The sequence below is a fragment of the Gobio gobio genome, assembly GCF_949357685.1.
Source record: "Gobio gobio genome assembly, chromosome: 5".
NCBI lineage: Eukaryota > Metazoa > Chordata > Actinopteri > Cypriniformes > Gobionidae > Gobio > Gobio gobio.
Window position 1 is genome coordinate 15597169 of NC_137101.1, and position 16398 is coordinate 15613566.

Genomic DNA, 16398 nt, shown 5'->3' on the forward strand with positions numbered 1-16398 from the left:
CTGAAACATTACAAATGCGATGACATTTTCAGAATTGGGGTACTTACACGCCAGAGTTATTTCATGATGGATAGGGACGTATAGGATCTGTTTTGCGCCGGGTAGATTTGAAATCAGGTGGGAATATGATGAATTGGATTTCCAAAAGTGCAACTGTATGTGTGTTTTCATCTGGAAAATGTAGGCAAATTTTCAGTTTGCTTTTCTGAAATACATCTCTGAGATGTTCAAATGATATTAAGATGAGGTTTTCACAGTTTTTTTTTTATGTATTTATATTATTTTATTGTATTATGTTGTTATGTATTCTGAAATAGACAGCGGTCAAATATAAACTTTAGTAGTTATTTTTAATTACATTTTTTATTTAAAATAAATAATTTATTATATTGTTTTATTAAAGGGGTGGTAAACCACGATTTCACTATTCTAACTTTAGCTAGCGTGTAATGTTGCTGCTTGAGCATAAACAACATCTGCAAAGTTACAACGTTCAAAGTTTAAAGCAAAGGGAGATATTTGCTTTTAAAGAAATACATTTCTAAGGACTACACCAAACGGCCGGTAGGCGACTACAGACATTCCTCCAGGGTTGGTGACATCACCAGCCCCAATATTTACATAAACCCCTCCTCCGAGAATAGTAAATAAGGGGGGGTGAGGCCGTTTTGTATCGCTGCGTTGTTGTGGTTAGTAGGCTGGAGTGGCGTTGCTGCAATGCCGACGAAACGCTGTTATTTTCATCCGGATTGCAGGTCTGGGGTACTTGCTTTGTTCAGCCTTCCTAGGGACGGGGGTGCGTTGCAGTGCGTTTAACATACAGCATGTTATATGCATGTGTGTATGAGACAGAGGGGAACAGGTCGCATTTGCAGCAGATATATGCTGCCCATCATAAATCAAAGCACGAGACAGGGGTCAGAGGAGAAGACCGGAAAATGTGACATGATGGACAATATTCATCTGTATTTGCAATTCATGAGCCGCGGTTCAGCTGCGCGAGACAAACACTGCCAGTGTGAATCATGCACGAGGCGCGCGCTGCACATTTCACGGAGGAAAGCTTCCACAATCTTCGCGAGTTCAATGCAGGATTTGCACAACCTCAGCTGCACGAGACAAACGTTGCCAGTGTGTGGATGCACGACGCGTGCGGCACATTCAATGCAGGATTTGCACAACGGCTTGTCCTGAAAGCTGGATTTACAAACAGAAGCTGTTTACGGGCCACAACCTGTAAGTCTGATTTATTTTTCGTCTATGTATTTTCCTGTAATAGGTTAATTGTTCGTTGTAGCAAGGAAGTAAACAGATGACAAGCTGTTCTGCAAACCAGTCTGTTAAATGCTCATTCATACTTAACATTTTCTGACGAACACCTAACGTTACAAACACCTAACGTTAAAATCTCAACAGCGAACTTGGCATTAGTGTAAATTAGTCTTTGATTAGAGCTTTTATGTATTGTTTATCTACAGGCATGCTAAACATGGTTCTGTGTGTGATTTGGCTACTAGTAAAGCCAATGTTTAGTGTTCGTTTTGGGTTAATAGTTCTTGCGACAGATATTTGGCTATAATCGTTCTAGAAATACAAAAGTAACAGTGGCATTCAGTAGCGATCACTATAGATCCGCAGTCTTTACTCTTGAGGACTGAACAGGTTTTGCTCGATCATCTTCACTAAAATTGTCTGGGTCTGATTCGGGCTCAGATTGGTATGGTTTTATTGATGCCATTGTTTCTAATACTTACGCTAATAATACGTTCCGACAAACGTGCACTAGGCGGTTAGCGAATCACAACACACTGGGCCAGCTAACCAATCTGAGCCCATTGCGTATTTTTGAGGGACTGGCTTCATACAACCTGGAAACCATCAGACCATTTTACAAGGAGGGACAGAGCAGTGTAGAGTAAAGGTCAAATATATGAAAAATAATGCACATTTTTTTTAAACGAAGCATGAACACATGTTACAGTGCACCCCACAAACACAATCAAGACTTCAAAAGAATATGTTTTACCACCCCTTTAAATTGTGTTTTATATACTGAAAGAGACCAGAGTCAAATATAAACTAGTGGTTATTTTCATTAATAAAATCATTTTTTGTGTACTTTTTATATTATTTTATGTATTCTGAGAGGGATGGTGTTCAAATATAAACTTTAGTTGATATTATAATACAGTTCTTTGTTCAGGGAAGAAGGAGGCGGGAAGCGGCGAACATTCAAAAAGACTTTAATAATAAAACAAACGTCACAGACGACTGCCGCACACACACACATAACAAAACGTAAACAAAACAACGTAAAATCCAGGCCTGGCCCTCTCTCGTCCTTCACTGGTGTTGCTCGTCCTTATATGCCTCCGGGCTCCCTCATGAGAGGACTCGGGACCCCTTCTCAATCACGCACCGGTCTCGCTCGCTCCTCCCACGTCTCTCGCTCGTCCACCTCGCCACAGATATAAAATACAATTATTTTTATATTACTATTATTTTTTTTACAATTTTGTATTGTGAAAGGGACATCAGTCAAATAAAAACATTAGTAGCCATTTCAAAAACGTTTTAGACGACTGATTGATCAATCAGAATCAGTTATTTCAGGGAATTCTATTGCCTGTTGGCCACCAAACTAAAAAACAAGAAATTGGAATCAAGAATGTCACTTTGGATGCTCAGTGAAAAGGGATATGTTCAAATTCTTCTCTTTCTTCTCAATTCTGACATCTTTTTTTGACTTTGCTACTGTTCAGTCTGCAGCCCACGGGGCGAGAGTGTCTGGTGTGATTCACGAGCCTCAGGGAGTCCCTCTGAGGAGATTTCTCAATCAGCTGAGTTACTGGCTTAGGGAGAAATCTGTTCCCTATAGTGTGCCTAATAATAGCCATCACACAAGCCTTTCCCGACCCTCTACTCTCTCATCTGTCAGATGTATAGCTCCTCACAGAGTGAAATACGGCCCCGTAGTTCCCCATCTCTCCCACTCTCTTTTTTTTTTACCACCAGCTTGTCGTGTTTTTTTTTAAAGAAGAATACGTTTCTCATTAGCTTTCTCTCAGTCGACTCTCCCTCTGTGTCTGCTTCTTTGCTTTGGTTTGTTCTTTCCGCGCTTGCTCATTGTATGCTACACAAGATTAGTTTCTCTCCGGAGTGCCGGCTTAATGTCTGGTGGGTCGGGGTCGCTGTGGTGGCCCCGCCGTCGCCGGGCCACGTTACCGCGGTGGGTCTCCATGGTGATGATGTCGTGTTATCGCCGTTGCTTGTAAGGGAGCTTAAAAGAGAGACTATGTTGCCGTTCTGAGATAAGAGCTGATTTCTGCCGTCCTTGTTCATTGCTTGTTTTATAAACCCAAGGGTGATCGAGATTACAGAACAAATAAAGATCAGCCTGGTAATGAGCGCTTTGTGTGGAAAATATTGCCAATACACGCTGACCATATCAGAGAGGGCCGAACGCTGTTTTATTGACTGTTTTTCTGAGAACTATGACCTTTATATAAACAGGCAGATCAATGAAATGGAAGGCACATAAGTCATCAGCGGGTAAAATGAATTGAGAGAGCTTTCATATACCGTTCACCCGAATAAGCGGGTAAAACGGAAGACATCTGGCTTGAAAAAGTGTTAAAAATCATTTTAATGTTGTGGCCGAAAATGTATAAATAGCCTTTATGAAATCTCTATACTGTTTTGTCTAAATATGAATAAAATAGAAAAATAACATAATTATTTGATGTGTATACTGTATATATATAAATGTTATATAAGTTAAATAAAAACTAAAATCAAACATTACAAAAAAAAATTATAAAATATTTTTGTAATGTTTGATTTTACTTTAGTGTATGTATATATATATATACTAAATATATATATATATATATATATATATATATATACACACACACACACACACACACACACACACACACACACACACACACACACACACACACACACACACACACACACACACACACACACACACACACACACACACACACACACACACACACACACACACACACACACACACACACACACACACACACACATATTTTCTTCCCAAATCAATTTAATGATGCTAGTTGTTCAAAAATAACTGTGCTTTTGTTGCATATAGATGTTTACGATAGATTTTCGAGAACTGTACAACCGTCCCATCTCTCTCTTGGCATGTGGCCTTTGCTCAAACCACATCATTAACATAAAAATCAAATAACTCTTATTGCACTGTGTGGCCTCTCCAGGGGGCATCATGCCAACAGTTCTAGTTCACTTCCTCCATCTCTCTTTTGTTTCTCTGTCTTCCTCATAATGCCAATGCAATGCTTTCTATTTTAGATGAATGCTGTTCTTCTATACTTAATATTCATCAAAGAATCCTGACATTTTTTTACACCACTGTTTTCAACATTGATAATAATAAATGTCTCCTGAACAGCAAATCAGCATATTAGAATCATTTCTGAAGGATCATGTGACGCTAAAGATTGTGGTGCTGAATATTCAGCTTTGCCAACACAGGAATAAATTACATTTTCAAATGTATTACAATAAAAAACAGTTTAATTTAATTTCAATGTAAAAAAATAAATACAATGTATTATAAAAAAGAAAAATCCATCAGTCAAATTCTTGGTCCTACACAAGATCAAGTGGATTATGAACTGAAAAAGCTACAAAGAAAAGCAGGTCTTTTGTTTCTTTTCTAGTCCTGTTGGGAGTCTGGTGGGAATTATGTCCGTGTATTGTCCGCTAGTGTGGATAACTGTGTCCTCAGAGCTGAAGTGGAAATGACAGAGTTCAGTGGCGACTCGTCTCTGTGCTGAAAGCCCAGCTGGTGTGTGCTAAATCTGCTGTGTGAAAAGGCCTCTCCATGCCCTTTTGTGCAGCTCTCCAGCACTCAGTCTATTCGGCCATTTCTCTCTCTCTCTGTGTGTGTGTGTGTGTGTGAGGGACCCCAGTCTGACGGATGTTAACACTCAGACAGGGTAAATTAAAGCTGAGAGCTGGGGAAAGTAATCAGCGCTTTTCTCTCTGTTCATATTTACTCTAGACTGTATCTACATGCCCTCACTCATATGATACTCTAAAAGCCACAGTATGGCAAAATGCACAATTCATTATTGGATAAGATCGCTTACTTTTAGGTTACTGAGATATAATTGTTCATGGTAGCAAAAATCAACAATACAGAGAGGTACAGGTATGTACTATGTAGTATTTGTCATTTCAGTTTACATTTCTTAATCTTTTCAGGGCCATTGTTTTTTTAAAAATGAATTGTATTCAGTTTAGAAAAACATTTTCTACTATAATTGTGTATAATTATTGAATTTATGAGTTTTATTTAATTGCACACACACACACACACACACACACACACACACACACACACACACACACTTGTGACTGCATATCAGTTGATTTCTGCAATGCACCGAGTTGCTACGTTGCTTGGCAACCACTATCACCCTACAGTTAGTCTAATGAACTATACGACTTGGTGGCAAATTTGTTTTTGTTTTGTTATCTTTTTTTACTGTTGTTGCTTTTCATCATGACTAAGGTTTCCCCTTACTGATGATATGATGTTATCTGTAGGCAGTGCATTGTTCACTGCCTACAGTACATTTTTCTTGTCATATATTGTGCACTATTAATCAGTGCACACTATTTAAAATAAAAAAACTGTTGTTTAATCAAAACTTCCTCTGAAATGTTTTTTTTTTTTGGTTTGCAATGCCCACTTTTCACAGTCCAATCTATTCCCGATGGGTAAAATAAAACCCCGCCATACAATTTTGCTCTTTGAATATGTGTTGCTTGAAAATATGTCACATTACGGAAGCAGTATGGGTAATGATAATCATGTTGACCTTATGTAAACCGATGCTCTGAACCTTTTAAATGACCATTAAATGAGTCATTATGTCAACATTGAAGACTGTTTCATGGGCTTAGAGGGCTGTAAAATCATGTCGAGCTATATTAGGATGAATGTCTTGGTTTCCATTAAGCTCTGCCTTTTTAATGTGACTTTTATTGTAGACAATAAAGTCTAAATGTGTTTATCTTATCCCAGTATTGAGATTGGTGTTCTGTTAGTTCAGAAAAGCTGATCTGAAATCAGTACTGAATCTTTCTCTGCAGGCTCCTCAGTCAATGATTGAGGCTTTTGTCGGTTGAGTGTTGAAGCTCTGCACAGCTTTTGTATTTGACAATCATTTCACACCCTTTGGGGTTAATTGGGATCTTCAGCACATCTGCGATTCTGTTCCTTTTAAAGGAAACATTCCAGCAAACACTTGACAGAACAAACAGACCTGCTAAATGAGCCTGACGTGTGTTGAGACCTCTTTAAACGTACAAATATCACTTTACCTGCACTATATATCTTTTTTTTTCTCCATATTGTTCTTTCTCTGCCTCTTTTTCCCCCCTCTCCATCCCTCAGTCCCTACGGATGCTTTTGGTTTGCTCCAGGAAATGCTTTAACCCCCTTTGTACGGTGACAAAGGGGTGTGTTAATCTCACCGAGTTAGGAGGCAGGCACATGGGGGTGGATGCCAGGGAGAGTTGAGCAGCGTGCGTGTGTGTGTGTGAGGCAGATGCCTGTCAGAGCGTTCACCGGCCACACACACGCTACACGAGCCATACAGAATGGTTAGAGAGATTACACCGTGACCAGGAAAGGACTGCTGTTGACTCACTGCAGTATCAAGGTAATAGTGCTCTGGCTGTTAAAAAACCCAGAATGACCCTTTTTTTAGTTTGTTGTGTGGTTTGTTGTCAGTGATTTGATTGTGTGTGTGTTTTTATAGTATTTATTAGGGTTTTTTTCTCACACCCTGTGGGTCAAAGTTATACCTTCAGGGTAAACTATTTCCTTTCACCTCTTTGACTCAGGTTCTGTGACTGCAGTCAGTAGAACAAACAGCATTTTGTCCATTGCACAGTACACACCTGGTATCACCTTTCCTGTGAAAACCAGTCAGATTTGTCTGTGTGTGTGTGCTGCTGATTTGTTTATTCTGAAGTCATTGTGCTGATGTCAGTATGTGTACAACTAAAAGGTTTTATGGCAGCATGTATTTTCATATGATGGGAGGCACCTGTCTGTGGTTGGTAGATAGATAGATAGATAGATAGATAGATAGATAGATAGATAGATAGATAGATAGATAGATAGATAGACAGACAGACAGACAGACAGACAGACAGACAGACAGACAGACAGACAGACAGACAGACAGACAGACAGACAGACAGACAGACAGACAGACAGACAGACAGACAGACAGACAGACAGACAGACAGACAGACAGACAGACAGACAGACAGACAGACAGATAGATAGATAGATAGATAGATAGATAGATAGATAGATAGATAGATAGATAGATAGATAGATAGATAGATAGATAGATAGATAGATAGATAGATAGATAGATAGATGAAAAAAAGCAATGGATGGATGGATAAAACAAGAATTGGATATATGGATGGGTAGATGAATAAATGGAATAATAGATGGGTGAATCAAAAAAAGAATGGATGATTGATAAATGGTTGGATGGATAAATGGATGTATGGATGGATGGATGGGTGGGTGGGTGTATGAAAAAGGAATGGATGATTGATAAATAGTTGATTAATGGTTTAGGATAAATGGAAGGATGGATGGATGAAACAAAGAAATGCATGGAAGGATGGATAAAACAAGAATTGTATATATGGATGGGTAGATGGATAAATAGAAGAATATATGGATGGATGGATGGAAGGATGGATGAGTGGATGAAAAAGAAATGGATGATTGATAAATAGTTTAGTTGGATGGATAAATGTATGGATGGATGTATACATGAATGGATGGGAAATGGATGAATAGAAGGGTGGATGGATGGATGAAAAAGGAAAAGATAGATAGATAGATAGATAGATAGATAGATAGATAGATAGATAGATAGATAGATAGATAGATAGATAGATAGATAGATAGATAGATAGATAGATAGATAGATAGATAGATAGATAGATAGATAGATAGATAGATAGATAGATAGATAGATAGATAGATAGATAGATGATGGATGGAGGATGGATGGATGGATGGATGGATGGATGGATGGATGGATGGATGGATGGATGGATGGATGGATGAATGGATGGATAGATGGATAGATAGATAGATGAAAAAAGAAATGGATGGATGGATGGATAAAACAAGAATTGGATATATGGATGGGTAGATGGATAAATGGAATAATAGATGGGTGACTCAAAAAAGGAATGGATGATTGATAAATGGTTGGATGGATAAATGGATGGATGGATTGAAAAAGGAATGGATGATTGATAAATAGTTTAGTTGGTTGGATGCTTGTATGGATGGATGGATGTATAAATGAATGGATGGGGAATGGATGAATAGAAGGATGGATGGATGGATGCAAGAAAAAAATTATGGATAGATAGATAGATAGATAGACAGACAGACAGACAGACAGACAGACAGACAGACAGACAGACAGACAGACAGACAGACAGACAGACAGACAGACAGACAGACAGACAGATAGACAGATAGATAGATAGATAGATAGATAGATAGATAGATAGATAGATAGATAGATAGATAGATAGATAGATAGATAGATAGATAGATAGATAGATAGATAGATAGATAGATAGGATTGATGACATATCGGATGGATGGATGGATGGATGGATAGATAGATGGATGGATGGATGGATGGATAGATAGATAGATTTTTGATAATGCAGTTAATGATGATACATTTTTCATACTGTCTCTCAACATTTGATATTGGATTCTCTCAGAACCCCTTTCATCCTTCTCTCTCGCTCTCTCTCTCTCTCTCTCTCGCTCTCTCTTTCTCTCTCTCTCTCTCTCTCTCTCTCTCACTTTCTCGCCCCATCGTGCCGGCATGCGGCCCGTCTCCATGACAACACCTCAGGTCAGCTCTGAGAGGTGGGAGGTAGTTAGTGTGAATTTTTTGTTGTTGTTTTATTGCCTCTCTCTCTCTCTCTCTCTCTCTCTCTCTCTCTCTCTCTCTCTCTCTCTCTCTCAGTCTCCCTCTTTCTGGTCTCTGTGAGACAGCAGCTGTGTGTGACAGCTTCACTAGAGGCTGGAGGTTTCCTCAGTTTGCTTTAAATTCGAGAAAACAATGCAGTAAAGCGACGCGGCTCTCCCTCGCAGCGTCTTTGTGGTCCGTCTCCCGTCAGAAGATGGAGGGGGGAAGCTGTGTCAGCGGCCGTGTTTCTGTTAATGTGAAATGAATGCGTGCGTCTCGAGGGAGAACACTAATGTATGCACGACCATGAACCAGCACGTGTGATGTAGAGGTGCCAAGGGGGGGTGCTGATGAAAGCAGGTCCCTCTGACAGTCTTTCTGCTGATCTACAGCATGGCTTTGTGTTTGCACAGAAGCAATAATGTTTAGAAATCCCAGTGGGGCATGGAATAACACATTTTGTGTTTTTTTTTTTTTTTTACTCACTTTTTGGTGCATCTGTGATCCAGTCTTTTGTCCTTTAGTCATGATGTCCTTCAGTCGTTTGACATGTTTCTCAGTCATTTCCTTCTTCTTGTAACAGTGGCATCGTTTTTTACAGTGTCCACACCATTCTGAGCTGCTGACGTCTGGTTGGAACGAGAGGATCTGCTCTTTCACACAGTCTACACGGGTAAGATGTGACTGGATTCTTTTTTCATTTGTATGCGATTCGATTTTTCACTGACTTTTTGATGGAGTGATTGTAATTCAGTGGCTGTGTCTTTTCAGACAGAGAGAGGGACAAAGTAGAGACATGAAAAGGAAAAAAAAGATGAAAAAGAATTATTGATAAGTTTGGATTTATGACGTGCATCCCTCCTCACTTCACCAACTGTTACTAGAACCGAAAGAAATTAGCATATTTTACTAATATAAGCGCACACTTCGGTGTGCTAACAGATTGTTATGATGTTGAAAGCTGTGAAATGTCTGATCTCCATGTTTGGGTTGTTTGTGCAGTTGTGTTCTTGGTCATTTAGGGTGTTTTTTTTATTCTACACTAAAATAGATTTTGTAAATAAATTATTTAAAGGGATAGTTCGCCCAAAAATGAAAATGTTATCCTCATGTTGAGCTACAAAAGAGAAATTTTAAAGAATGTGCTGGCCACTGTTTTCCTTCAATTGCAAGAATTGGCACTGGTTCTTTAAAAGCTTCAAAAGGACCCAAAATAATCATAAATATCATAAAAGTGGACATCTGAGTTCATGATAACTTGAAGCACTGTAACTAAATAATTAGGTTAGTTCAACAGGAACTGGATAATTTGTGAAGAAATCATTCAAATCATTTGATTGAAAAACGATCTGAAAATAACTATTTATTTATGAAAATTATAATAATTTTATGGTGTACTGTTTATGGGTCATTATGTGTCAGTCCCAATTCGATTGCATGGAAATTAGCGGCATGATTCTTTTAAAATTTCGCAATCTGCATTCCACAGAAGAAAGTAAGTAACTACTTTTCAGGGATCTGACACCGAAATAATAAATGCATTCGGATACAAGGTAGTAGCTAAAAGTGTGAAGTGCACACATAGTACAATCAAACGTACACATTGCAGGGAAAAAACATGAAAGTGCTGATCAGTTAACGTGCTGAATCTGCAGTTGAAGCTGCATATGTTGCTCTGTCATCCAAAGTGTTCGATTTGGCCTCTGAGGGCACAAACTGGGCTGTCAGCAGTGTTAGCCAACAAGTGAGACACTTCCTACAAAAATAGCCAATGGATCAGTAAAGCCTTATATAATCTCATCTGATTGAATTCAGTGAAACATGATGAATGTGAGATTATCCAGAATCCTTCATATTCCTGCCATGACTAATGCATTAAAAACACACACTGCAATGACTGCATACTAAGCTGTAGGAGGGCAGTTTATAGTGGTTCAAAGGAGTGGCAATAGAATAAACATGCTCCAGACACTGATACTATGATTAAAGCTAGGTGTTTTAAAGGTTTTACTTGAAATGAACGTTACATTTTCCCTAATGATGATCCCTGCTGTGCTTAGACATTACTGAGAGCGTCTGGCCCTGTTAGAGCAGATATACAGACGTGTGCTCTAGAGCTCAGCTGTGTTTAGTAAAAGAGCAGATAGAAATAGACAGTGATCTCGTGCCATGTGCATAAGCATGATGCTGCTGGGCAGTTGTTTTTGTGACGTATAATACTGTCATTTTTTTTGTTTGTTTGTTTGGACTGCGACACATTTTGTGATTTATTTGCATGGTGATTCTTCAATCTGACTTAAAGGAACACGCCGACTTTTTGGGACTTTAGCTTATTCACTGTATCCCCCAGAGTTAGATAAATCCATACATCCCATTCTCATCTCCGTGCGTGCCATAACTCTGTCTGACGCACCCAATGCTAGCCTAGCTTAGCACAAAGACTGGAGGTAAATGGCTCCAGCTAGCCTACTGCCTAAGTGACAAAATAACGCCAACATTTTCATATTTACATGTTGTGATGTGTATAGTTACAAATCGTGTACTAAGACCGACTTAAAATGAAAAGTTGCGATTTTCTTGACCGATATGGCTAGGAACTATACTCTCATTCCTGCGTAGTAATCAAGGAACTTTGCCATGGAAATAGTCCCCAGAAAATTGTCCCAAGCACGCTCTCTGTGCAAGCAGGTTGTCACGTTGGTTATGTTGACGGAAGTTAGCCTATTTTCAGGCGCCGCATAATATAATTGGGCCGCTGCACGATGTAACTATACACATCACAACATGCAAATAGGAAAATGTTGGCATTATTTTGTCACTTATTGAGCAGTAGGCTAGCTGGAGCCGTTTACCTCCAGTGTTTGTGCTAAGCTAGGCTAGCGGTGGGTGCGTCAGACAGAGTTATGGAACGCACAGAGATGAGAATGGTATGTATGGACTTCTCTAACTCTGGGGGATACAGTGAATAAGCTAAAGTCTGAAAAAGTTGGCGTGTTCCTTTAAATAATAGTTGACCCCAAAATGAAAATTCTGTCATTATTTACACAAAGTGAGTGGTGACCATGGCTAGCAAGCCAGATGTTCAGCGAACAACTACCTCAAGCATCATAGTCAATTTGACTTGTGCACTATATTCCAAGTATAGTGAACCAGCCCTTGAATATTTGCCTGTAATGCAGATTTGAACTCTGGCTTCATAACTACACTACATTTATTGCCTGAGAATTCTGTTCCTGCTCCACAAAAGGATTAGATGACATGACATGTATTACATCACAGCACATTTCGAACTGTGTAATGGCAGTGATATCGGCACATACTGTAAAAGCTCCTGTTCACCCACATGAAGCATGTGGACAGATGACCACAGTTTATCTGAGCGCCGAGCAGATGGAACAGAGAGAGCAGTGTGCCAACCCATCCTTTCCTCCCGCATTCTCTAAAATAAACTGTGAAAAGAGATATCATAGAAAATGGCATAGAAATAAAATAGTGAATGAATGAATTTTAACAATAAATGCATTTAAAAAATAAAGTATTATATATTATACATAAAAAACTAAAACATAATTGGTACTATATTGGTAACATATTTTTAAATTCGTACTTTAAAAAAATGAATTAATGTATTCTGATACACTCTAAAAAATGCTGGGTTAAAAACAGCCCAAGTTGGGATGAAAATGGACAAACCCAGCATTTGGGTTGTTTTAACCCAGCGTTTGGGTTGTTTTAACCTAGCAATTGGGTTGTTTTAAGCAAACATTTAACCCAACTGCTGGGTTAAAACAACTCAATTGCTGGGTTTGTCCATTTTCAACCCAAATTGGGCTGTTTTTAACCCAGCATTTTTTTAGAGTGTATAGAATACTATATATATATTGAATAATCTGTCCTAGTTATGCATTTCATTGAATAAATTAGCAAGTTATGCACATTTTTCATTATTTATCTGTACACTCTAAAAAATGCTGGGTTAAAAACAACACAAGTTGGGTTGAAAATGGACAAACCCAGCAATTGGGTTGTTTTAACCCAGCGATTGGGTTGTTTTAAGCAAACATTTAAGCCAAACTCTGGGTTAAAGCGACTCTTTCACTGAGTTAAAACAACCCAATTGCTGGGTTTAGTCCATTTTCTACCCAACTTGGGTTGTTTTTAACCCAGAATTTATCTATATTCATTTATTCACTAATTAAGGTATGATGTATTATAAAAAAAGACAGAAATGATTCTATTTTGGTAACATTGTTAAAGTATCTCATTAAAAAAAACTCAGTTCTAAACACGAACCACCATAGCAGCAATAATTCACATTCAAACCATGCTGGAACTCTAGAAATGCTTCTCTCACTGCATTGACCTCTGTCATCTTTCTAGAGGCGTCATGTCTGGTCATCGAGATACCCTTCACAATCATTGTGTTTCTACAGAATACAAATAAATCTTTTTAACAGTATTGTGGCCTCTCTTAGAAGAGGTCTTTTATGAAATACGTGACCCACCATCTCAGTGTCTCATCACTGATGAAAAGAGAGTATAGATTTTACACAAGAGGACGGCACTGAGGCGGATTATAGTCTGATCAACAGATTGTGTGACATTTGAGAGCTCCTTTACAATCAGTGTTGAATAAAACATAACGTCCCCCCCTGTAACTGTCACACATGTGCTCGGGGAAAAGCGCTGCAGAAATGAAGTCAGACTTATGACTCGCAGCCTTCAGGAACCATTGAGTCACTTCTGGACATTCCCGGCTGCTTTTTAAATAATTAATGCTTTGTAGTAGTTTCTGAAGGCTGAAGGCCAGTATATTTTAGTCTGACATTCATTTTGATTATATAGATATTTTTTTATATATTTTTAGCTACCTAGGAGGGTAATTTTACCCGAGTTAGGTAATTTTAGACTTTGTGTGCTCCACATCCTCCTCAGCTTTGTGATAACAATGCAAGTGATTGGTATTTACCTGAATGAGAAACTTGAAAAACAGGCCCTCACAGGAAGCTTTTATTACTCTAAAGAGTCTATTTCCCATGTGAAATCCTGTGATTTTGATTGAAGTGGCCCTCTGTCTAATAGATGTGGGGGGTTTTTTTAACTTCATTTTGTGAATGCATTGTGAATCCTGCAATTTTATGTAAAATTATTAATGTGACTTTAAGCTAACTTTATTAATTAATTATTTTATTTTACTATAAAACATCACAATTATAAGTGAAATGGTTCAAAATGTGAGAACTGATAACATTTTATACAAAATGACTTAAAGCCAACTTTTCTATATACACCGATCAGGCATAACATTATGACTACTAAAACAGCCCTGACCCATCGAGGCATGTACTCCACCCCTGAAGGTGTGCTGTGGTATCTGGCACGTGCACACTGTTGGCGCTTTCAGCGGTGGACAGGGGTCAGCATGGGCACCCTGACTGCTCTGCGGCTATGCAGCCCCATACGCAACAAATTGCGATGCACTGTGTTTTCTGACATTTTTCTATCAGAACCAGCATTAACTTCTTGAGCAATTTGAGCTACAGTAGCTTGTCTGTTTGATCGGACCACACGGGTCAGCCTTTGCTCCCCACGCGCATCAATGAGCCGTGGCCACCCTTGACCCTGTTGCCGGTTCACCACTTTTCCTTCAATGGATAGACACTGACCACTGCAGACCAGGAACACCCCACAAGAGCTGCAGTTTTGGAGATGCTCTGACCCAGTCGTCTAGACATCACAATTTGGCCCTTGTCAAACTGGCTCAAAATGGCCATTTTTCAGTGTTATTCTATTCACCTGTCAGGATGTTATGCCTGATCGGTGTATATTACTCATCACAATACATCACAAGTATGAGTTAAAAGCAATGTGAAACCTATGCACATTTACATCCGAGATCTACTTATATTTTCCCAAGTTTTTACATTTCAATTTCAGAGTGTGTTCTTTATTTGAAGTGAATAGTTCTGCTCAGAGTGGTTCGGGTCATACTGTACTTTCAACTGAACTATAAACAGCATAAAGCAACAATGCAGTGTGTTAGTTGCCAGACAGGAGTGTGCTGACAATCAGCAACTTCCCAAAGCTCAGGAGAGAAAGAAAGCTCTCTCATTCTGCTGACACTGCAAAAACAAGTGACCCTTTAGCTGTGGATAACCTCACAAAATGAAGTTAGCTCATTTATTTAGATAGTACTACTATGCTAAACCCTGGCAGCGAACTTCTAAAACAATGCGGGGCTGTGGTTTAGCATTGTCTTGCTTCCGAAAACGTCATTTGTTGGTTTTTGAACATAGCAACGAGGTAATGGCAGACAAACTGCCAACGGAGCAGTACAATAAGTACAGTTAAACGTCATGGCGTCTAATTATGACTTTCAAAAGACAAATTTGTTTGTTGTGTCATATAATAACATCTGAAATGAAATGCATGCTGTGAAACCAGCTCCGTTTGTTCAGACAGATAATTGAATCAATTTCCTTGACTCATTGATTCTTCTTCATTCGTGCTCTTGCAAATGCGTCAAAGTAATGTTTTCAATAAACTGTTTGAGTAAACAGGGATTTGATTGGCCCAGAGGTACTTTATGAATTAAAATGCAAAACAAAACAGCATATTGTCTAGAGAACACATGTGAGCTGGTAAACAAACTTTAACCCTTTAAAACAGCAAAAGCTTTTAGCATAAAGCTGCTGTATCATCTGTTTTTCCACTGTTTTGTCTAATTCCCTCTTTAAGGGCTTCAGACTTTGGTGTGAAAAGAGACATTTAATCATGTCCCCTCTCGTTTGGCCTGAAGGCATCCTGTGCTAAAGTAAAGAGCGGTTCATTCTTTTCAGTCTCCAATGACAGAGGAGAGCTGTTGAGAGGGCTTCTCTCAGTAGTGTCCTCTCCTTGGATTTACATTAAAAAGATGGATGGGTTTGGCTGGGTTTTGTGTGTCTTTTAATAGGCATGTGTGTGTAATAAGTGTGTTGCCGTGGACACGGAGGGATCGTTAAATTAGCAGCCCGGTTGGGTCTCTTGACTCAGGTCTTCTTCAGAGTGAAGGAGCTGTTGAGAAGAACTTGTACTATCAGAGGAAATAAGTTTCCCATGTACTCTTTCTGAGAGTGTATTCTCCAGATGGCTGTGAACTATAAAAGAGAGTGCCTACAAATACAGTACTTAATCTTGCCAATTAAATTGCTTTTAAAAGGGTGATTTAAAATATATATATATTTTTTTTTATCATTTATGTTTTTCCTATAAGGTCAACTTATAGTTGAGGTTTCTGTTTTGAGTTCTGAAAAGTTTTAAAAGGGTACTTCATTGCAAAACAATTTGGCTGCCTATGCACACTCAA

General features: G+C 38.8%; 1 protein-coding gene across 6 annotated transcripts in view; it reads left to right on the top strand.

Annotated features, from left to right (window-relative positions):
* Positions 1–16398, top strand: part of nrcama (neuronal cell adhesion molecule a) — a 68412-nt gene that overhangs the window by 21983 nt on the left and 30031 nt on the right. For 4 of the 6 annotated variants that reach the window (XM_079816903.1, XM_079816902.1, XM_079816905.1 and 1 more), the window contains exon 2: positions 9655–9726. The gene's annotated coding sequence lies outside the window, so the exon portion shown is untranslated. Of the gene's footprint in view, positions 1–6586; positions 6738–9654; positions 9727–16398 lie in introns of those variants that run through there. The other 2 variants (XM_079816904.1, XM_079816907.1) reach the window with 1 other exon arrangement.